The 23,730-nt window shown below is 40.0% G+C and overlaps 1 protein-coding gene across 2 annotated transcripts in view; it reads right to left on the bottom strand.

The window, feature by feature from the left end:
- LOC134540171 (guanine nucleotide-binding protein G(o) subunit alpha) overlaps positions 1 to 23,730 on the bottom strand; it is a 234,499-nt gene that overhangs the window by 88,647 nt on the left and 122,122 nt on the right. The gene's annotated exons all lie outside the window — the stretch shown is intronic.

Below are 23,730 nucleotides of genomic sequence, written 5' to 3'. Positions count from 1 at the left end.
CTTAGTAAGGCTTCTGCCATTGGTTCACTGTTAATCTGGAGGACTGAGGGCCAATTAGAGAGACCCTCACTCATAGAAGTGTCGAATCACAGACACTCAGTCGAGACGACTCACAAGTCAGCAGCCAATGTATAGTTGGCATTTGCCCGAGTGTGTAGAGGATATTGGAGTCCATCCTGAATTTTCATTGAACCCGTGAATTTTTCCGGTCTCTACGCAATCAGTATAGCCAAAAGGTAATTTTTCTTCGATACTCGGCGAGCATTTTAAAACAGTTCATGTTCAATGTCAGGTTTATAGACCAGGCATGTCCTGACTACAGTCTTGTCGATGCACATTCATAAAAAAAAAAAGTACCGTGAATTTTTCCAGTTCCTCGAAATGGTGGTGGGGGGGGGGGGGGGGGGGGGAATTGCATGGTTACGTTTATTTTTTCCAGAAAATTTAATACTGATTTTTTAAACATATAAGTTTTTTTTCAAGTGTACTTCACTAAATAATGAATCCACGAAGAACTCTAATCGTCATCTCTAAATGTGTTTTTTTTCCCCTCCTCTCCTTGTAAGCGTTTCCGGTGGGGCAGACAGAGAGAGAGAGAGAGAGAGAGAGAGAGAAAGAGAGAGAGAGAGTTAATTGCCCCGCGGTGGCACACGTTCCTGGGACCATTAGGAGCGCTGTGTTTGGCGCGTGGCCAGATTGCTATTCATGGGCGGATTACAGCCCCCTTCCCCCCCAACTCACCACCGTAGACTTTTCCAAACTCCGCCAGTCTCATTCCCTTACCCCTGAGCAGAGGGCGTTTCCTGAGGGGAGACATAAATGGGACCGAGATTCTGGTCTTGGAAATCTCGCCTTTCTTTTTTTTTTCTTTTTTTTTCATTACTGTCGGCAAGGGGGGGGACAAAGCTACAGCTGAGACACCTGAAAAAAATTAGCTGATTCATAGGGGCAGGAATTTTTCACGGAAAAAATCTGAACGCTTATTAGACTGCAACAAGAGGTTTCTTCCTTGTGATTAGCGGCCGTCTGCGAGAGAAATAGTTGTTGCCTTTTTTTTTTCTTTGACCGAGCCACTCAAGGAGGCGTTCCCTTCCGCACTGAATTACTGTGGATTGGTGTGCTGACAATACACGTGGTACCTGAGAGAATCTCGCCCAATCACGAAACACAGACGGTGCTACAGTGTTTTAGTTTAATAAATAATCTCGGAATCTTTTCGCGAAATATGCATGGCCCTACAGTAGGGACTGCAAAAATTCGCTTATTCAATGACCTCCAGGATAGACTCCACGATCCTATGCACACTCGGGCAAACATCACCTGTTCATTGGCTACTGACTTGTGAGGCGTCTCAACTGGGAGACTCGTGATTCGATACTGCTTTGACTGAGGGTCTATAATTGGCCCACAGTCCTCCAGGTCAACAGCGAACCAATAGCAGAAGTTACATAAAGGTACAGTTATTTGCATTTCAGCGTATCGCGAAATGAACCCGCGAATTTTTCCGGTCTCTACCCTACAGTGATTCATATCATGATAGGTTGGAATCAGAACTCGTTTACCTCTTTGCTGCTTCGGTGATTCAACCTCAGCCAGTTATAAACAAGGTTGAACAAGTGGTTAACCAATCAAAGGACATTGTTATCGACCAACGAATAGAGACCGGAAAAAAAATTCGCGGATTCATTTTTGCGATTGGCTGGAATCCAAATTAGTTTACCTTCATGTTGCTTCAGTGGTTGGACCACAGTTTACTTGAAGGACTCTTTGGGTCAATGGATAACCATCAACAAACAAAAAAGTATCGACTCACTAGCATCCCAGTTAACAGGTGTCACGAGTCAGTAACCAATGAGCAGGTGTAAATTGCCCAAATACATAGAGTATCGTGGAGTCTATCCTACAGAGAGAGGTCATTGAAAGAGACTGGAAAAATTTGCGGGTTCAATGACCTCCAGGATAAACTCCAATTTCCTCTACACACTCGGGCAAATGCCAACTGTTCATTGGCTGCTGACTTGTGAGTCGTCGCGACTGGGTGGCCTGTGATTCGACACTACTTTGAGTATCTCTAATTGGCCCTCATTCCTCCAGATTAACAGTGAACCAATGACAGAAGCGGTACTAAAGTATAATTATTTGAATTTTAACATAACACGAAATGAACCCGCGAATTTTTCAGGTCTCTAGTCATTGAAACCTGGAATTTTTCCAGTCCCTACCAAAGAGCACTGTAAAAAAGTATTAATCATGTATAGACCTGTGGAGTCTAGCCTGGAGTGAAATGAATCAGTGAAATAATCTCCTTCCCAAAAAAAAAACAGCTCAGAGGTAAAATTGTTTGGTGTTCTAGCTCATCACGAAATTAATCCGCGAATTCATATGGTCCTTTCAAATATTCGTGTAGCCTAAAACTTTCCCTATCCTCCTTCTTGTCTGTGAAGATCCGATCCTATCGCTCCTGGCGGCCATGCGTCCGTTTTTTTCTTCTTCTCTCCGTCATCTCCTCCAGGTTATTCAAAATGGCGGCGACCCTCTCCTAAGACACTTGAAAGTCGTCCGACATCGGGATAGCGGAGAATGAAGTGTGATTAGGGCGGGGAGGAGAAGAGGACTCTCAAGCCGTCTAATTAACGACGTTTTCCTCGTTAGTGCCGCGTTCAGGATCAGAAACAAAGCTTTTTTCGCTTCGGCTCGGCTTGCTTTCTGGAAAGTGAAAAAAACTCATCAACAAACAACAATAAAAATATATCGTGCCAAGTCTTATTACTTTTTTTTTTTTTTTTAATTTTTCATTGAGTTCAACGTTTCCCAAACAGCGAGGTCATTAGAAGACAGAAACACGTAACAACATTAATCAGGAATATTGGGGAGAGGGATTGATTCATGGTTTTGTTGTTGTTGTTGTTGTTGTTGTTGTTAATACTCTAAAATTAGCGAAACTTTAAAATTCATTTTTTTATTCGGTTTGGGTAGATTCCTGAATATATAGGGTAGTTCCGGGAGTGGTGGACCATGTTTTTTATTTTATATATTATTCTGAATATTTGTGTTCAACGACATATATTATTAGTCAAAATGAAGCGCAGTGATGTTTCCTTTACGTTTTGGGACATAAATATGTTGATTCTGAATATTTTGTATAACTTTAACCCTTTTTTAAAAAAAGGTTGCATGGTCCATCTATCCCACAGTCCTATGGGTGAGATGGTCCACATGGTATAGGATAGGTGGACCAGGAATTATAAAATTTTATTAGAAAGTCATATTTTGCTTAATACAACATTTCACTTTTTTAACTTTTTTAATACAATAAAGGCATTGTTAGGGACAGTAACAAAATATTAAATATAATTTAAAAACAACAGTAAAAATATTATTTTAGTAACTTATTTCAGCTGAAAAGGAAAACGGAATTAAAATTACAGTTAACTATCAATCAAACTAAAATCTAAATATTAAAATATTGTGTTTCCAAATGAAATATTCATTCTGCCCTACGCCTTCCTTTTAGTAATTTTTTTCCAAATTCGTGACACATTTTCATATTGACTGCAGCCTTCATGAAGCCAATAATGACACATTACACACTGAAACCACTCGTCGCACTTTTGTGTTTCGTTATAATCTTCTCTGCAACCAACACATTCATTTTCATTCCACTCTTCTGGTAGACCATCGTCACTTTCATTATTTAGAACTGGAGAGTCTTTACTTTCCGATGAATGAGGCAGACTTGAATTTCCTTTATTTCTTCTTCCTCTTCTCGTAGAAAAATTGATTTTCCTCTTCTTTTGCATGATGTATCCTCCTGATGTTAAATTTGGCCTGTTTTTTTTTTTCTCTTTTTGTTTTTGTTCTTTTACTTGTTTTCATTTTTCTCGTTCCGCTCTTTTGTTCAATTTCTTTTCTTGCTTTTCTTTTCGTGTTTTTTTCTTCTCCTTTAACACTGCTACGTTTTCAGGAGAGTTGAGAATTTTGGCTAGATGTGCTGATTTACCTCTTCGTCGTACTAATTTAGCTTTCTTTACCAAGGGCACTGGAGAAATATCATACAACATTCATCTGGGTGTTAACTCTTTCGACGAAATGTTTTGCGGTATCTTTTCAGGTGTAGCAACATTGCATCTTTTTACGTAAGCTGTCTCACTATCGGAAATACCAAGGGACGGTGAAATGTTCTCTGTTGGGGTCCCTGGAATAGAAGTTTGAGAAGTCACAGTCAAATAGGAGAGGTTCTCTATCAAAATCCTGGAAGAGAACTTTGAGAAGTCCCTTGGAAAGACGAAATATTCTCTCCTGAATTTACTACAAAACATGTTCTAGAACTTATGACACTTTGTTCAGTCGGTGTATCAACATGTTCAGTTTCTGGCTGGGTCCCATCTGAAGTTAGGTTCTGCCCATTGGTGTTTGTAAGAAAAGCATGTTCTGGGATTACATTAGGGTTGAAAGGTATATATCATGTAGCTCTAAATGCAGAGATGCCATTTTCAACTGATGCTGACTTGTTCCAGGCAGCACTCAGCATTTATCCGAACTGTAGCCTTGTTAGTTTTCTTGAAGGGTTGTTTGCCATGAAGTTTTTGCATGCCTTAAAGTAGTATGACTTCAGAAACTTAAAAATACCCGGTATAATGGTTCGGGCCAATGTGTTGTGTGGCTTGGGAGACTCAACAAAATGATTCCGTTGCTCTCTGCAAATTCGAGCATTTCTGTGTTGCTAGTGTGTGATATATAGCCATCCACTATAAGTAGAACATATCCTTGTGATTTTCTTGGGGTGAAATGGTTTCGAAGCCATTTCAGAATTTACATAGGCTGATTTTTGTGACATCTTAACCACAGATCCCGGAGGCATTCCATATGTGTACTCGTCTTTAGAGTTATAGCCCTTGAAAATACAATATGGAGGAATAAATGAACCTTCTCCGCTCTATGTAGACTCTTCTCTGTCCATAGGCCTCGAGTGGAAATGCCTTTAATTTGGTAAAATTTGGGCATTTTCCTGGGGGGGAAAAGGACCCAAAAAATTAACTACTATAGTCTACTGATAAAATTAGTAAAAACAACATGTATCATGGTTTTAAGAAGACATAGTTAAATAAAATACATTATTTAAATTATCACATAAGGGTTTATTTGTGTACAATTTCCGAAGCAATGCGCCTAGCTGCTGTAACAATATTATGGAAAACAAACCACGGTGCCCTAAGTATCACAAGTATCTATATCTGCGAGTATAATTAACTGACAAACGTTTTAAATTACTGTATTCATTGTTATTATAATTAAAAGAGTAAAATGTTTGCCGGAGGATCAAACGTGTTTTTTTAATAAGTTATCAATTATTAAAATAGCATATATTTAATTGTTATTTTGATTTTATGTATGTAGGCCAGTTATTTTATATACAAAAACCTTCTGCCACAACCGGCTTCCACAATAATTTAAAAATCTTTATCTACAGATTATTTTATTTAGGCTACTATTCCTTCAAAATACCATGTTCACACTACACATATACGAGTATACCATGTACACCACTAAAATAAGTGGTCCGTCTATCCCTAAATGTGTCTGGTCCATCTATCCCAAAACTATGGGAGAGATGGACCAGTCAAAAACTACCGATATTCTTTGGAAAACAAAGCTCCACGTACGCTTACAGTAAAGCAGAAAGTTAAAATATACCCTTAACAATGTGAATATAATAAAATCATGCATTAAAATAGTCAAAACATTAAAAGAACTGAATGCATTAAAAAGTTTTTCACCTACCTCGTTACAATAGGCACGTTTTACTTGTAAACTGGGTTACATAACATTCCAAAAACTTAATCACAACAGTTAAGCGTCCACCATCATCGAACAAACTGGGTACAGCTGCATTCTAGCGACTAGTTTATGAAATATTAGCAGTGGTCCGTCTCTCCCGGTGGTCCATCTATCCCGGAACTACCCTATATATATATATATATATATATATATCACGCTCGGCATTATTTTAAAGTACTCTGCGTTCAAAATTTCGTTTTCAACGTGAAAAACATGAGAACACATGAATTTTACTCAAAACGTAGGAGTAGTATACAATAGGGGCGCCGAGGACTGGGTTCTGGGTGTGGTGCCGGTGCCGGTGTCCGCCATCTTGGATTGTGACGTCACGGCGGCCATCTTGGATGAGTGTAACGGGACACCGCGTAACGGGACAAGTTTGACCTTGACCTTTGACCCTCAAAATTCGCCAAAATTGGGCAAAAAGTGCCCAAAATTCCTCAAAATTTGCCCAAAATTTCCATTTCTGTGGAAAAAAGTTCCGCCAAAAATTCGCAAAAAATTCCTCAATTCGAAAATCAGGATTTCGAAAATCCTCAAAAGTCGTTTTGCCCTAGAAAGAACCCTAATTCCTAAAACTGGCTTAAAACTCCTAAGAGATAGCCGCTTATAAGCCATTTCTAGGAATAAGGATACCATGACCGCCATCTTGGATTATGTCGTCACCGATGCATTTTTCGTTACGGCCGCCATCTTTAACTTTTTATTTATTATCCGATTTTAATAAAATATTTTTTAAAAATTATAAAAAAAATTAAATAATAAAATTTTAATAAAACATTTATAAAAAACAAACATTAACGACACGGAGTTCGGAGTCCTCGGTTCGAACCCGGTGAGGGCAAAAAAAAATTAAAAATGGCGACAGGCTCCTTCCTTAATGGTGGCTGCAGGCAGACTGACTCCCACCACTTTTCTTAAAGCAGATATATCGTCACCTAGTATGACGTCATGTCCGCCATCTTGTCTTCGTTGCTGGAGACCACCATCTTGTTTTCGTCGGCGAGAGTGCGCTGACGCCATGTTAGTTTAGTTCTTATCCGCTAGAGTGCAGTAATCATTTATTACTAAGGTGCCCGCCATCTTGAAATTTGGACGCCATATTGAAAATCCGTAATTATTTAGCTAGAAATTCGGGAAAAATTTCTAAATTCGTTAAATAAATCACTCATTAATTTACATATTGATTCGATCCGCTCCTGTCCTTGGTTCGATACCCGATCGATGCAATAATGTTTAATTTTATGTAAAAAATAATAATTTCAATAAACCATGTTCAACATTCGTAAAGAGACTCTAAATCCTCTACGACCACCATCCTATCAGACATCAAGACCACCATATTGGAAATGCGTAATTTTAATGCTAGAGATCCGGGAAAAAGTTCAGAAATCATTAAATAAATAAATTTCCGATCAATAAACTGATTAATTAGATCGACTAAGGTCCTTGGTACGATCCCAGGCCGATACAAAACAACTTTATTATTTTAAAAAAGCACCACTAAAGTGTAAGGTTCGAGGAATTAAACACCGCAAGTTCTTTTACAAACATAATATTTATTACATAATTTCTATTCTACTACAGGATCACTTACGAAAGCCAGCAATCTTATAATCATTTAGTTCCGCAGCGGTGTGAAATGACTAATTCTTAGCTCCAATCGGTTTATACTAGACAGAGTCCAGCCAGAACCTTTACAGACATAGTCCACCTCTTCTTGACAGAGTTTCTGGATACCGTTTTTAACAGTTTGCTTCACATCGTTAGAACTGTAAATTACTGCAGCCGATGTCTTGAATGCACACTTCTTCACTTTGTCATCGAACGGATATGGCTTTCCATATATACAGTCCAACCACAAGTTATATTTCAAAGGTCCGTTTGTTGCTACATCATCAGTAAGCTGATTGATTATCTTCTGTCTGATATCGTCAAGAAAATTACAAATGTCCTTCGACTCACCGAACGTATTTAGATAATAGTAGTCTTTCAACGTTCCACGAAATGCAGACTGCGCCAAGTAGAAGCCATTATCGTTCACTTGTAATGCTCCGAACACAGTCTTAGGTTTAGTTCCATGTTCAGACGTCATAACAATCGGTTGCTGGGCATCTGTTTTTTTGGTTGTACGCTTTCGTGTCTCCAATCTAAAGCGAGGAGCCGAAATGTCGGCAGGTAGTTCAGCAGTAGGAGCACAGACTCCACCTTTACATTTTTTTCGCATGATGTCGCAAACTGTCAATTCGATTAAACCATTTAAGGCACTCATCACATCGAAACTTCATGCGAGAAGGATTCTTCGTGCATTTGCTCCGCTCATGTCTTCGTGCATCATGGAAAAATGCGAACGACGTATCACAGTAGCTGCAAGGATACCGTGGTGATGAAGACGATCCTTTCAGACCCGATCCAGATACAGACGTTGCAACAGTAGTACCATTTCCAGGCATTCTCTTATGCACATCGATGCATCGTTGTTGCGCCGAAACCTTTACTTTCTGCCGCACAGCAGGACCTTTGCATGCCTTCATGTGCGTTTTCATATTATCTTTTCTGGCAAACTGCTTATGACATTTCTCACAAACAAACATTTTACGATATAGGTTCTTGGCACATTCGCTCCTCTCGTGTCGCCGGGCATTGCTGTTGTTTGAGAAAATCTTGTCGCAGTAACAGCACCGATGTTCGCTAGTTGTCAAATCAGCATCCATTGAAGTCTCCATCGAGGTCGTATCGTCGATCGTCGTGGTTTCCTGCACATCCAGCTCAGTAGTCATTAAGCTATCTTCTGCTGGTGGTATCACATCTGTTGAAATCTCCTCCAATGTCGACGTCGTCGTCGTTGCCAACGGGATCTGCTCCACCATTGTCGTCGCTGACGTCAAGGTTCCCGTAGACGATGGTACAACGTCCATCGAGTTCGGCGTTAAAGTCGGTAAAGATGCCATCGAGTTCTCAAGAACAGGTAATTACACGACTTATGCACCAGATGAAATAATCTAGGTGATCCTTACACCGTCGACGACAGTAACAAACTGAGCGACCTGCTGTCTAGGACTCGCTTATATACATGCACCGGATGGAATAATACGCAAGTCAAATCAAGAACCATTTACTATAATACTAGAGTCAAAACAACATTAAAAATAGAAGGACCATCAACGAAAAGGCAGCACATTTGGAAGCACCATCAACGAAAAGGCAGCACATTTGGAAGCACCGACTACGAAAAGGCAGCACATTTGGAAGCACCGACTACGAAAAGGCAGCACATTTGGAAGCACCGACTACGAAAAGGCAGCACATTTGGAAGCACCGACAACGAAAAGGCAGCACATTTGGAAGCACCGACAACGAAAAGGCAGCACATTTGGAAGCACCGACAACGAAAAGGCAGCACATTTGGAAGCACCGCCAACGAAAAGGCAGCACATTTTGGATGCATCATCGAATAAGGAAGCACATTTGGAAGCTCCATCAACTAAAAAAGGCAAAAAGGAAGCACAAGTTACGAGATCTAAGTCTTAGTAAGAAATCATAATACGAGAAATAAAAACATTACATTCTTATAATTTAAATTATTTATTTTATTGCTTTACATTATACAAATGCAAGTAAAACAAGTCAATATTGTATGTAGCCAGCATTCCTCAGTTCCTTGAGTATGAAGGATATTTCTTTGATGCACGAATAGTTTCCTGCACAAAGCGAACCATGTAGAAGTCTTAGCCGGTCAACCAATATGTTTGGATCTTTCCATGATGTGTAATCATTCTCTTCTACCACCATCTTCCTTGCACCTTTATAATAAATATTATGATCTCTGGTGTCTTCCGTTTTACCACCAACCTCAGGGTAACTTTTATGTTTGAGACGGTGATCATCACAAGCTTGATCAGATTTATTTTATATATCACGTCGTTTCCATCGTTTCGGTCTCAGGACACCGCCACATTCTTCGATCTTGGCAGCTTTAGGTGCTTCATCATAGTCTATGTCTTTGTCAACAGCCTCAGAGTCACTGTAACAATCACCGTAGAAGGAATCGTCTTCACCCAATTTACCGTAATAATTCGATGTTGATGATGTTGAAGTGTCTTCATCGTCTTCATGCTTCCTTTTTAGGAGTCCATCATTTTTACAAAGTAGGAAAGATCTACTTGAATTCGGCTGGAATATATTCTCACTTTTCACGTTAAGGATTCTTCCATTGTCTTCATTCTTCCGTAAATCATCAACCTTCTTCAATTTAAGTTCTTTGTCGAGATCGGAAGAGCCAAGAAAATTATTGTCGTAATGCAGATCACTCTTCCTTAGGCTAGTAGATTCATCGTTGTCCTCTATCTTTGCTCAACAATGATAAGTTTACAAGCTAGCAGAAACTGTTTATGCATTTTTTTTATTTTTTTTAAATTTTTTATTAATTTATTTTTATTTTTAAATATTTTTTCTTGTAATTTTATGATATCAAAGAAAACATGTGGTGGTTTTCTCTGTGTGCTTCCGATTAATCTGGTCAATATTATGATGGTTTTCTCCGTGTGCTTCCGATTATTATTGTTAATATTATGGTGGTTTTCTCAGTGTGCTCCTGATTATTCTTGACAATATTTTGATGGTTTTTCCCGTGTTCTTGCAATCATTCCTGTGGTTTCTTCAAGTGTTTCTGACTATTCTGAGAAACCGCTCTCTGCATGGAATTTTTTTTGTTCTAATGAGACATGTCATTTTATTTGGAGTTACATTTAATTTGATAATTTCTGCTACTAAATCAAAACTTGCAATATTTTTATCAGGTGGAATTAACAAATATCATTACTCAGTCAAATTAATATTACGCCATGAGACATCTGTGGAGCACCAACATGCAAGACGAACTTCCTTTTCCTTGGAGTCTAACGAAGCCATCCTTCTTTTGCGATCGTTAGTGAGCATCCCGCATCCCGCATAAAATAACTAAATATTATTTACCTGCAAGCAACATGTGGCGACATCTGTTGTTGAAAAGCAGAACTACACGCATAAAGTACTTTTGCATGAGATATATTAATTCTCGCTGATGAAATATGAAAAAAATTCTATTTAAGTATTGAATCTAATTTAAAACACTCAATTGGTATCTGGCATTAGTCTCAGTAACTAATATGAATTCCGATTTGGGATCTGATGCTGTATCGAAAGAACATAGGTGTAAGATTTGCAGTAAAGAGTTTATCTTGAGAAAGAATAAAAGACAACACGAGAAGAATGACTGTGTTAAAAATCCACTGCGCAATATGATAAGTTGTGTTCGATGTAGCAAGTCGTTTACGCGGAGAGAGAGCCTAAAAAGACATGGCAGAACTTGTAGCGCCAAGCCTGCGTACAAGCTAGAGGACAACGATGAATCTACTAGCCTAAGGAAGAGTGATCTGCATTACGACAATAATTTTCTTGGCTCTTCCGATCTCGACAAAGAACTTAAATTGAAGAAGGTTGATGATTTACGGAAGAATGAAGACAATGGAAGAATCCTTAACGTGAAAAGTGAGAATATATTCCAGCCGAATTCAAGTAGATCTTTCCTACTTTGTAAAAATGATGGACTCCTAAAAAGGAAGCATGAAGACGATGAAGACACTTCAACATCATCAACATCGAATTATTACGGTAAATTGGGTGAAGACGATTCCTTCTACGGTGATTGTTACAGTGACTCTGAGGCTGTTGACAAAGACATAGACTATGATGAAGCACCTAAAGCTGCCAAGATCGAAGAATGTGGCGGTGTCCTGAGACCGAAACGATGGAAACGACGTGATATATAAAATAAATCTGATCAAGCTTGTGATGATCACCGTCTCAAACATAAAAGTTACCCTGAGGTTGGTGGTAAAACGGAAGACACCAGAGATCATAATATTTATTATAAAGGTGCAAGGAAGATGGTGGTAGAAGAGAATGATTACACATCATGGAAAGATCCAAACATATTGGTTGACCGGCTAAGACTTCTACATGGTTCGCTTTGTGCAGGAAACTATTCGTGCATCAAAGAAATATCCTTCATACTCAAGGAACTGAGGAATGCTGGCTACATACAATATTGACTTGTTTTACTTGCATTTGTATAATGTAAAGCAATAAAATAAATAATTTAAATTATAAGAATGTAATGTTTTTATTTCTCGTATTATGATTTCTTACTAAGACTTAGATCTCGTAACTTGTGCTTCCTTTTTGCCTTTTTTAGTTGATGGAGCTTCCAAATGTGCTTCCTTATTCGATGATGCATCCAAAATGTGCTGCCTTTTCGTTGGCGGTGCTTCCAAATGTGCTGCCTTTTCGTTGTCGGTGCTTCCAAATGTGCTGCCTTTTCGTTGTCGGTGCTTCCAAATGTGCTGCCTTTTCGTTGTCGGTGCTTCCAAATGTGCTGCCTTTTCGTAGTCGGTGCTTCCAAATGTGCTGCCTTTTCGTAGTCGGTGCTTCCAAATGTGCTGCCTTTTCGTAGTCGGTGCTTCCAAATGTGCTGCCTTTTCGTTGATGGTGCTTCCAAATGTGCTGCCTTTTCGTTGATGGTCCTTCTATTTTTAATGTTGTTTTGACTCTAGTATTATAGTAAATGGTTCTTGATTTGACTTGCGTATTATTCCATCCGGTGCATGTATATAAGCGAGTCCTAGACAGCAGGTCGCTCAGTTTGTTACTGTCGTCGACGGTGTAAGGATCACCTAGATTATTTCATCTGGTGCATAAGTCGTGTAATTACCTGTTCTTGAGAACTCGATGGCATCTTTACCGACTTTAACGCCGAACTCGATGGACGTTGTACCATCGTCTACGGGAACCTTGACGTCAGCGACGACAATGGTGGAGCAGATCCCGTTGGCAACGACGACGACGTCGACATTGGAGGAGATTTCAACAGATGTGATACCACCAGCAGAAGATAGCTTAATGACTACTGAGCTGGATGTGCAGGAAACCACGACGATCGACGATACGACCTCGATGGAGACTTCAATGGATGCTGATTTGACAACTAGCGAACATCGGTGCTGTTACTGCGACAAGATTTTCTCAAACAACAGCAATGCCCGGCGACACGAGAGGAGCGAATGTGCCAAGAACCTATATCGTAAAATGTTTGTTTGTGAGAAATGTCATAAGCAGTTTGCCAGAAAAGATAATATGAAAACGCACATGAAGGCATGCAAAGGTCCTGCTGTGCGGCAGAAAGTAAAGGTTTCGGCGCAACAACGATGCATCGATGTGCATAAGAGAATGCCTGGAAATGGTACTACTGTTGCAACGTCTGTATCTGGATCGGGTCTGAAAGGATCGTCTTCATCACCACGGTATCCTTGCAGCTACTGTGATACGTCGTTCGCATTTTTCCATGATGCACGAAGACATGAGCGGAGCAAATGCACGAAGAATCCTTCTCGCATGAAGTTTCGATGTGATGAGTGCCTTAAATGGTTTAATCGAATTGACAGTTTGCGACATCATGCGAAAAAAATGTAAAGGTGGAGTCTGTGCTCCTACTGCTGAACTACCTGCCGACATTTCGGCTCCTCGCTTTAGATTGGAGACACGAAAGCGTACAACCAAAAAAACAGATGCCCAGCAACCGATTGTTATGACGTCTGAACATGGAACTAAACCTAAGACTGTGTTCGGAGCATTACAAGTGAACGATAATGGCTTCTACTTGGCGCAGTCTGCATTTCGTGGAACGTTGAAAGACTACTATTATCTAAATACGTTCGGTGAGTCGAAGGACATTTGTAATTTTCTTGACGATATCAGACAGAAGATAATCAATCAGCTTACTGATGATGTAGCAACAAACGGACCTTTGAAATATAACTTGTGGTTGGACTGTATATATGGAAAGCCATATCCGTTCGATGACAAAGTGAAGAAGTGTGCATTCAAGACATCGGCTGCAGTAATTTACAGTTCTAACGATGTGAAGCAAACTGTTAAAAACGGTATCCAGAAACTCTGTCAAGAAGAGGTGGACTATGTCTGTAAAGGTTCTGGCTGGACTCTGTCTAGTATAAACCGATTGGAGCTAAGAATTAGTCATTTCACACCGCTGCGGAACTAAATGATTATAAGATTGCTGGCTTTCGTAAGTGATCCTGTAGTAGAATAGAAATTATGTAATAAATATTATGTTTGTAAAAGAACTTGCGGTGTTTAATTCCTCGAACCTTACACTTTAGTGGTGCTTTTTTAAAATAATAAAGTTGTTTTGTATCGGCCTGGGATCGTACCAAGGACCTTAGTCGATCTAATTAATCAGTTTATTGATCGGAAATTTATTTATTTAATGATTTCTGAACTTTTTCCCGGATCTCTAGCATTAAAATTACGCATTTCCAATATGGTGGTCTTGATGTCTGATAGGATGGTGGTCGTAGAGGATTTAGAGTCTCTTTACGAATGTTGAACATGGTTTATTGAAATTATTATTTTTTACATAAAATTAAACATTATTGCATCGATCGGGTATCGAACCAAGGACAGGAGCGGATCGAATCAATATGTAAATTAATGAGTGATTTATTTAACGAATTTAGAAATTTTTCCCGAATTTCTAGCTAAATAATTACGGATTTTCAATATGGCGTCCAAATTTCAAGATGGCGGGCACCTTAGTAATAAATGATTACTGCACTCTAGCGGATAAGAACTAAACTAACATGGCGTCAGCGCACTCTCGCCGACGAAAACAAGATGGTGGTCTCCAGCAACGAAGACAAGATGGCGGACATGACGTCATACTAGGTGACGATATATCTGCTTTAAGAAAAGTGGTGGGAGTCAGTCTGCCTGCAGCCACCATTAAGGAAGGAGCCTGTCGCCATTTTTAATTTTTTTTTGCCCTCACCGGGTTCGAACCGAGGACTCCGAACTCCGTGTCGTTAATGTTTGTTTTTTATAAATGTTTTATTAAAATTTTATTATTTAATTTTTTTTATAATTTTTAAAAAATATTTTATTAAAATCGGATAATAAATAAAAAAGTTAAAGATGGCGGCCGTAACGAAAAATGCATCGGTGACGACATAATCCAAGATGGCGGTCATGGTATCCTTATTCCTAGAAATGGCTTATAAGCGGCTATCTCTTAGGAGTTTTAAGCCAGTTTTAGGAATTAGGGTTCTTTCTAGGGCAAAACGACTTTTGAGGATTTTCGAAATCCTGATTTTCGAATTGAGGAATTTTTTGCGAATTTTTGGCGGAACTTTTTTCCACAGAAATGGAAATTTTGGGCAAATTTTGAGGAATTTTGGGCATTTTTTGCCCAATTTTGGCGAATTTTGAGGGTCAAAGGTCAAGGTCAAACTTGTCCCGTTACGCGGTGTCCCGTTACACTCATCCAAGATGGCCGCCGTGACGTCACAATCCAAGATGGCGGACACCGGCACCGGCACCACACCCAGACCCCAGTCCTCGGCGCCCCTATTGTATACTACTCGTAGGTTAGATGTTACGCATTACTGACGAGTACTGACAGACTGATTCACATTTCTTTTAGCTGTATTTTTTGGAGAGAGAAACTGGCTGAAATCTGATGTTTTCAGAATAGTTATTAGGTATGAAATAAAAAAAATAAAATAAGATTAGTGAAAGCATCATAGGTACGAGCAAAACACCTTTATGTTTATTTATACGTAGAGACCGGAAAAATTCGCGGGTTAAATGACCTACAGGATAGACTCCAATATCCTATACACACTCGGGCAAATGCCAACTGTTCAATGGCTGTTGATTTGTGAGTCGTCTCGACTGGGTGGCCTGTGATTCGACACTTCTATGAGTGAGGGTCTCTAATTGGCCCTCAGTCCTCCAGATTAACAGTGAACCAATGGCAGAAGCCGCACTAAGGTATAATTATTTGAATTTTAGAATAACACGAAATGAACCCGCGATTTTTTCAGGTCTCTATTTATACGCCATTATTAGGGACATGAAAAATTCGCGGTTTCGATTACCTCCAGGATAGTCTACACAGTCCTCTAGTACACTCGGGCAAATAACGCCAGTTCGTTGGCTGCAGACCTGTGAGTCGTCTCAACTGGTTTGCCCGTGATTCGTTACTTCTTTGGTTGAGGGTTTCTCATTGGCCCAGAGTCACCCAGACGAACAGTGAGCCGATAGGGAAAGCAGCTTAAATGTATAAGTAGATGTATTTGGTTCGTATGAGGACAGGGGAGGAGGGAGGGGGATCGGGGATCCGATCATGCCACCTTACGGCTTCGCTTCATCAGCCATGTTGGATTACGTCACTTCCGCCAGCCATACACGCACGAAAAAGTGCCCCGTTACGTTCATTAACCATGTACGCACGAAAAAATGTCCCGTTACAGTAGTTGGAAATGGGGGGTTCAAGAACAGGCGGAGGAGCCAGGAGCCGGCCATCTTGGATGACGTCATCGGCGGCCATCTTGGATGACGTCATCGGCGGCCATCTTGGATGACGTCATCATGACCTTTGACCTTGCCAATCTATGCTAATCTATGCCAATCTATGCTAATCTATGCCAATCTATGCTAATCTATGCCAATCTATGCTAATCCGTATGCTAATCTATGCTAATCTGTATGCTAATCTATGCTAATCTGTATGTTAATCCATGCTAATCCATCCGCCATTTTGTATTTCTAGAAATTTCCACCAACTTCGAATCGTGACGTCACTGTTGCACTTTGTGTCACGGACGCCATCTTGGATTTGAATTTTTTTTTTCGAACTTTGAAATTCGATGTAAACATCAACCGCCATCTTGTTTTCGTCTGCTGGTGGCCGCCATCTTGTTTCGTCTGCTGCAGGCCGCCATCTTGTTTCCGTCTGCTGGAGGCAGCCATCTTGCGACGTCATATAGTTCTGTTGGTCGCCACCAGATAGCAGCAGGAATTATTTTATTTTTTTTCTTTAACTAATATAATTTCAGTGCCGAGGCTGGGATTCGATCCATGGGACGTGAAAACGTCCAGGATGTCGTGGTTACGAGGCGGACACCTTGACCAATAGACCACGAGACCAATTGGGATATGGTGGAATAAATAATCTATATATGCCACGTACTGACGTCAAGTTTTATGATAAAAGGGGGGAGGGTGTCTTTGCCTTCCCAAATGCATGAAATTCAAATTATTATTATACCATCGCCATCTTTAATTCCAGCACAGACTACCAGATGGCGCCAAATTCAAAATATTAGTTAGGGAGTCGGCAGGCAGGTGTCGCATGTCGCCATCTTGGTTCTCAAGTTGGCTGGTAGATGTCGCTAGTATCGCGCGCCAAATTCAAAAATTAGTTGCCAGAGGCGCCGCCATCTTGGTTCTCAAGTTGGCTGGTAGATGTCGCTAGTATCGCGCGCCAAATTCAAAAATTAGTTGCCAGAGGCGCCGCCATCTTGGTTCTCAAGTTGGCTGGTAGATGGCGCCACCGTCGCCATATTTTAGTTCATACAATCGATACCAGATGATGCCACCATCGCCATCTTTAGTTCCTAGTGTTGCTACCAGAGTGTGCCACCATTGCCATCTTTAATTCTTAAAGTTACCGCCGGAGCGCGCCACCGTCGCCATCTTTAATTCTTAAAGTTACTGCCGGATGGCGCCAAGTGTTATGTAGTCAGTCTAGACAAGTCGGGATAAGTTTGGAACCTGTAGCCATATTATTATTAATTAATAATGTATGTTTATTAAATATGATAGAGTATTTATAAAATATTGGTGTTGTGTAGAGACTCTCTCTTCTTCTCGTAGTGGCGGAAGACATCTCGAAGGTAGTGTTAGAATTTATGTATTAAAGCAATCACTCTAGCTGAGGAGACTAATAACTTATAGTTACAATTCAATAATAGCGGCAATTAAATGTTTTGAAATTAAAGCAAACAACGTAAATGTTAAACACATATTTATTTAAATCTTATTACAAACAGCAAGGGGTAAGAACAATCGATGATTTAAAAGAAGTAAATAACGAGTAATAAAAGTACATAATATTCACACACTGCACATCATAGTGACAAAGTCAACATAACCTATTTACATAAACCAGAGACCCAATACCTACATATTAAGCATAACTACAAGTTACATAGAGTAAAAACATACTCTGAAATACATAATGAAGACAAAATTGATATAAATAACATTATACTTTGCTCAATAGTTCCAGAAGTAATGAACGTACAGCTACACGGGCAATCTCAACAGTTCTTTCATCACTAGTGTTTTCTGTGGAACATACTTGAGTGGTGTCTTCACTGATCGGACCTAGATGACTGAGATCTCGGGTTCGACTCTTGCGAGATGTAGGAAGGCGAAGCTGACGCCGGCGTTTAGGCTGGACTGCTACTGATGTAGTAGGTGCTGGCGATGTAGCACCCATCTGGGTACAGGCAGTTGATGTCTGTACTTGGGAAGTCTGGCCACATGCAGATGCTGGCGGTGACCGAATAGCTGGTAGGTTGAATGCATGTGCGAAAACCTCTTCAGGTGTTGCAGGGAGAACTGTATCGTCTCTCATCATATTCACACTACAATGTCCATAGCCCAGGCAGTTGATAACTTCTACAGGTGTATCTTGAGGTCCTGGGTTTAAAACCTGTTTCACGTGAAACACAGCATCACAACTCTCCGAAAAATGTTTTAAAACACCGTCGATCCACTCACTATAATCAACAGTGCCTAGCCCAGGTGTTACACTGGAGTATATCCTGTTCGGTTGAAAGTTAGACATCTCTGTTAACTACTTCTGCGGTAGGTCCTTACACCACCACAGTTTCAGCTCGACTGCCATCGCACGAGTCGAGGGTCGTATTTAAAAATATATGTATCACTTGGATAAATATGTCTGTTATGCAATTCCATAGAGTAGAGCATTTATCAGAACAGTCTATTGTTAAAATTATTTTCAGTTGTATGTTATACTCTATGAGATGTTAATTGACAATTCACCCTCGTTCATACAGTTAGACGTTAGATTCGCTCCTAGCAAGAGATGCGATGTCCGTGCTGGTCTCCCCACAATTGATGGAGGTGATGGCCTCTCTGTAATTGATGTAGGAGGTGATTGACGAGATGCAATTGGCAGTAGTTCGACAGCATCGTTACTAACGATGGTTGGTGGTAACATTGGTTTCACGAGCAGGATGATTTGAGGTTATGTCTACAAAAACTTGACGTGATGACTCTATTGGTGAACGATCACGCGCCTAGCTGGCGGCCTCCAACATTCGAACGAGGTGATCAACCATCCAAGCCCTAAGCATGTTCGCATTGTGTCTTGAGATCGAACCTGGACATCCAAGTTACATAGAGTATAATATACTCTGAAATACATAATAAAGAGAAAATTGATATAAATAACATTATACTTTGCTTAATAGTTCCAGAAGTAATGAACGCACTGCTTGACCAGTGACAGGTTTAACTAAATATTAAATATATTTTATATTTTATTTTCCATTACCTTTCGTGGAATTTATTAATCATTCACTCTACGAAAAACAACTCAAGACAATATACCTGACCATCGAATTAAATACAGTACCGCTATGCCTTACATGAAAGTCTAATTATTCGATAATCTGAATAACCTATAAATCGTTCATGTACAAAGCCACACATACAGGCCAATTGTCTATGGACCATGAGACCGAGTCATGACAATATCAGACGTATAGGTTAGAATTTTCAGAACCGCAGGACCTTCTTCGTCTTTAGATAATTACAGTCATTTAGTAATTAATTATGTAATTAATTATGTAATTAATTCAGTAATTAATTATGGATTTTTTCCCCGAATTTCTAGATAAATAATTACACGATTCCAAGATGGCTGCCATAACGAAACATGCAACATTAATAGGATCCAATATGGCGGTCATAATGTAAAGTGTAACGATAACATCGTACTCAACCGAGATGGTGGGCATAACGAAACAAGCAACAATTAAATATAATCCAAGATGGCGACCATAACGATATGTTCAACAGTGGTTTTAAATAATAATTTATTTAATTTTTATTATTTAATTCGATTAGTTATTTTTTTAATGATTTTTAATTTTTTTCCCGTTTTTCTAACATAAAAATTATTGATTTTCAAGATGGCGGACATGACGGTTAGGTTAGGTTAGGTAAGTTTAGGTTAGGTGAGCATAGATTAGCATATGGATTAGGTTAGGTTAGGTTAGGTTAGGTTAGCATAGATTAGCATATGGATTAGGTTAGGTTAGGTTAGGTTAGCATAGATTAGCATATGGATTAGGTTAGGTTAGGTTAGGTTAGCATAGATTAGCATATGGATTAGGTTAGGTTAGGTTAGGTTAGCATAGATTAGCATATGGATTAGGTTAGGTTAGGTTAGGTTAGCATAGATTAGCATATGGATTAGGTTAGGTTAGGTTAGGTTAGCATATGGATTAGCATACGGATTAGATTACGTCATCAGGTTGGTAACATCGAGGGTCGCAAGGCTAAAGGTCAGGGTCGAATTTCAATGTCAGGGTCAAATTTCAAGGTCAAGGTCAAATTTCAAGGTCAAGTTATAATTTCAAGGTCAAGGTCAATGTTCAAGGTCATAGTTAAAGGTCAAGGTCGAATTTCAAGGTCAAAGTCAATGTTCAAGGTCGGCTCCTGAATCCTGCGCCTGTCCCAGAACCGGTATTTTCCATCTACTGTAACGGGAAATTTTTTCGTGCGTACATGGCTGATGAACGTAACGGGACAATTTTTCGTGTGTGCATGGCCGAAGGAAGTGACATAATCCCAATCCACCTCCGTCCTCCGGTGTCCTCATACATACTTTATACACCTACTCAGGTCAACAGCGAACCAATACCAGAAGTTGCATTAAGGTAAAATTATTTGCATTCCAGCATATCGCGAAATAAATCCGCGAATTTTTCCGGTCTCTAGTGATACATGCAAGCATAACGGCGAGTGAATTTATTTTATAGGAGCAACTGCTGACGCGACACATAAAGTCATAAACTTTTTTATATTAAAATGTAGACGTTGTAGGGTGTTGGTTCAAGGTCACAATTAAAGAGTAACTGGAAAAGTTTTAGGTATGTTGTTTTCTCGCTGCATCGCCACCATTGTTAAAAGAATGCCTCTTTCCCCCAATTAGTAGAGGGTGAACCTGTAGTGCAATATGGTATGCATACGCCAATAGTTTCGTCCCTGTAATTGGCGGCCGTCTGCTAGAGAAGACGTTTCCTTTTTTGGCCGAGCCACTCAGGACGCGTTTGCCACCCCGCTGAGTTACAGTGATTGGTGTGCTTGACAGTAGATTAACCTGAAGAAAATTCACCTAATCACGAAACATAGACGATGCTACAGTGTATTAACTTTCAGGTAATCTCAAAATCTTTTCGCGAAAAATGCATGGCTCTATGTATAGACACCCGGAAATTTCGCGGATTCGTCTGGCCTCAAGTTAGAATTCAACATCAAAGGCGTGCTCGCCCGTGTTTGCTTTCCCATTGGTTGAACTCTTAGCGAGAACATTATTTATTTTTAACTTGTTAATTGGCAATACCCGATTCGCTTACTTATCTCCTAGATGGGCAAAGTTATCTCACGATCGTAGAGGGGGGCGTGTCCAAATAACTGCGGTCCAATCACGAACAACAGTGCGGGAGTGTGAAGGTTTGCATTCTAGCTTGCGACAAAAATAATGAATGCGCGAAATTTCCGAATCTCTAATCGTTAGGGTCATGCAGATTTCGCGAAAAGATTCCAAGACTAGCTAAAAGTTGAAACATTGTAGCATCGTCTGTGTTTCGTGATTGGGTGAGATTATTTCCGCATGCATGTCGATTGTTACAACACCAATTCAGTGCGGAAGCAAACGCGTCCTGAGTAGCTCCGTCAAACAAGGCAACGACTTTTCTCGCAATCACAGCTGCCAATCACGAGGAATAAACCGACGGTGCGTGTATACCGTGTTCCAGACTAATATGCGTTCAGATTTATTCGCGAAAAATGCCTGCCGCTACGTAATCGTAGATTTTCTAACAATGCGTTACCATCAGTGGCGTAGCCAGGATTTGTGTATGGGGGGTGTTAAGAAGCATGCGGCCCCCCCCCCCCCCCCCCCGTATTAAAGCGGGGGGGTCCGGGGGTCCTCCCCCGAGAAAATTTGGATTTTAAGGTGTAAAATAGTGCTATTTTAGCAGTTTTCGGTACTTAAATTTAAATATTGTAATGGTAAAATTTTTATTAATTTTAATATGAAATTTGTTTGAGTGATGAATAAGAAATTAATTAAAGATTTGGTGCTAAGGGAGGGGGGGGGTTGAACCCCTAAACCCCCCCCCCCCCTGGCTGCGCCCCTGGTTACCATTGAGTTTTGTCTGGAAACGGAGACCATAAAAATGGGTCGTGCTGAAAGGAAAACGTTATGACACCGTTCTCTACATTTGAGAAGGGCCTCGACGGGGCAGCTGAAGGAAATCCTTCTAAGAAGTGCTTCCAATAGTGGGAATCAACACTGGGATGAGCGCGCCCCGCCGCTACCCAAGGAGAGTATTTGGGAGGAGATTAGTTGAAACTTGACGTAAGCTTAATTACTCTGAGAACTCTTTAAGCACGCTCGATTATTTACAGGCAAGTTGATTCTAAACGGGAGTGAAACGAATATCTCATGATAATCGTGCCTCTTGACGAGCCTGCCAGAGAGCTTAGACAATCGCGTGTGACCCGCCTAAGGTTGAGACCGCGTTATCGACCAACGAGCACTCTGAAGGTAGGCGCACACCGACATTATAACAACACATACACTGTAAATAAATTTTTTTGTACTTTTACAATAATAATAGTTATAGTTACAAGAATAGTTGGTCTGCAGGTTCATTACGTCAAAATAAGTTAAAAACATACACACGACATAGGGTTTAAGTGCATTTCAAGACTGGTATAAGGCTTTGAAGTTGGAGCTGAACATTTTTTACTCTGAAATAAAAGAAAAAAAAAATTATTTTAAATAGAAAACTAAGCTTCTGAATTCAGTGGAATCTCTTTATGCGAGCGTGGTTGCACGTCTAAGTCATTTACCCTTGGATTGGTCGTAATGGTCGAGACGACAGAGCTCTGATATCGCTGGCCTCCACGTTCACCTGACATTACGCAAGGTGATTTTTTTTTTCCTTTGGGGCTTTATAAAAGATCGTGTCTACGTTCCGCCGCTACCTAATGATCTGCCAGAGTTGAGACGCAGAATTGAAGAGGCTATTGCTTCCATTACTCCGGACTTGATTATCAAATTGTGGGAAGCATTGGACTTTAGGTTGAAGGTGCGCATATTAAACATTTTTAAGAAAAACTAGATCAATTTGCCTTCAATTTGATGTATGATTTGTTGTAAATAGTCTAAATTAAATTGTTTTTTATACATACCATTGGAACTGGGACATTCTTTCATGGACATCCTGTATTTAATATTTCACTTGAACGATTGAACCAAACCATTAAGTACACATCAGTGGCGGATCCAAAAGGGGGGGAGGGGCACCAAGGGGAAGTGCCCCCCCCCCCCCCCGAAAAACCAGTTGTCTGCTACATTAATATTGCCGACAAAAATGATTGTTTCTGAAACCAATGAAATATTTTAATACAATTAATGAATTTCTTGTAGAATCATAAAATCTGGTGGTTGGATGTTATGTGTAGCGTGAGTAGATTAAATACAAATTTAGTAATTTTAAGACTTTTTTTTTTTCTCTGGCTGCTCTGAAATCCTAGAGTGCCCCCTCCGAGGTGAACCTCTGGATCCGCCACTGGTACACATTAACATCACTTAATACCCGAAACGAGCATCTGGGAGACGGCCCGAGTGTTCTCAGAGGGCTTGTGTCCACGGGGACCTGTGGT

This window comes from Bacillus rossius, chromosome 16 (assembly GCF_032445375.1).
Source record: "Bacillus rossius redtenbacheri isolate Brsri chromosome 16, Brsri_v3, whole genome shotgun sequence".
NCBI lineage: Eukaryota > Metazoa > Arthropoda > Insecta > Phasmatodea > Bacillidae > Bacillus > Bacillus rossius.
The sequence above is the reverse complement of the archived record's forward strand: the minus strand, read 5'-3'. Positions and strand labels throughout refer to the sequence as shown.